Source organism: Penaeus japonicus, unplaced genomic scaffold (genome assembly GCF_977035675.1).
Source record: "Penaeus japonicus unplaced genomic scaffold, GWHDUDI00000001_assembly GWHDUDI00000022, whole genome shotgun sequence".
Classification (NCBI taxonomy): domain Eukaryota; kingdom Metazoa; phylum Arthropoda; class Malacostraca; order Decapoda; family Penaeidae; genus Penaeus; species Penaeus japonicus.
Window position 1 is genome coordinate 9,851,645 of NW_028234424.1, and position 1,860 is coordinate 9,853,504.

The window sequence follows — 1,860 nt, forward strand, 5'->3', positions numbered from 1 at the left end:
TATTTTGAATAATAAGTATTTTCTTAATTTTGTTTCCCTTTCCGTTGATAGTGTACCTCAACTTATTTCTAATATATATATTTTCATTATCAGTATTATATCAATCATATAGTATAAACTGTATGATTTAGATTATATGATATAAATCATTTGGTATGAATGTAAATATGAAGTAAATACAACGACATGAGAACAATGAATAAAGTGTGTGAAAGGGGAAAGAACCGCAGATATTATGACTGAAAAACATGATTATTGTGTAAATTACACACACACTCATGCGTATGCTTTATTTTCATATATAACACAATCGCTCATGACATAACTTTTAAATACAAATATATACTGCACACACACACACGAACACACACGCACACATACACACACACGCTATATATATATATACATATATATATATATATATATATATATATATATATATATATATATATATATATATATATATATATATATATATATATAATATATTATATATTTATATATTATATATATATAATATATATATATATATATATATACTGTTATGATCATTGCAATGAATACCATTGTCATTATACGGATGATCTTTTCATCATTTTAGTAATCATCATTTTTTAACAAATTATTGATCATAATTATTCTTACCATTTATATTGCTTTTTAATTGTTTTTATCACGCTAATAATGTGCACATTATGGGCTTACAAGATAATATTTCTCTAATTACGAAACTGCAAAGTCAAAAACATACAAATTCTTTGCAAGGAATGGATTCACTTTCCTGAAAATAATTTTTTGGAGTTAATAGGTAAACCATAAGACAATTTTGTTGATGAAAGTGCTTGCAAAAGTTACGGAGAAGGTTAAACGTTCTTAGGTCAAACGTTCATATTTTGACTTGCGCAACTTCAGCAAAATGATATTCGTGTTGCTATCTTCAAATTTTGAATATCCTTATTCTTCGAAATTCCATCTATAACCTCCGAACTTGCAGAACATATTGACACCATCGTGGGGTGTGGTGGGGGTGGGGATGGGGAGGGGGGTGGGAGGAAAATATTGATACTATACTAAATTAAACCTTGTCTGTTACGCCTTAAGGATACCATTAGTAAAATCCGTGTCATGTTTGAGTGCTGTGACTGTAGGAGTTGATGTGATGAAATGTGTAGCTGATACTTATAAATGTTTTCCCCCATTTTCTTGTTTTACTCTACACTTAGAAAACAGTAAACATGACTCTCAGTCGGCGTGCAGAATTGGTCTCCCAAAAGGCTGTGGTGCAATGGTAGAATTCACGAGCAACACTGCAACAAAAGTGTTGCTTCAAAGGAATATGAAATCCGGTGGTTATGATAACATAACACAAGCAATAACACCAATGATGATAGAAATATTTTTTTTTCGTGATAGTAATGATAAAAATGATGAAATTCCTGATAATAATAGTAACAATATGAATGATGGTCATTGTTATTGTTGTCATCATTATTGTTATGATAATGATTATTGCAATGATAATAATAATGGTAATAATAGTAACAATAATAATGTGATGATGATGATAATAATGATAATTATGATAATAATGATAATACTGAACATGAAAATCGTAATCATGTTAATGCTAAAGATTATAAAAATGATCGTCGTGATGATGGTAATAATGATAGTAAGAATTACAATATTAGTGATAATGACGATGATAATGGTAATAACAACAATAAGGGCAATAGTAATAAAAATAATATTAATGCCAATGACGACAGCAGTGCTAATGAAAATGATGATAATAATGATAAAAACAATATTAATTGGAGTGATAATGGTAATCCTGACAATGATAATAATAATGAAAAC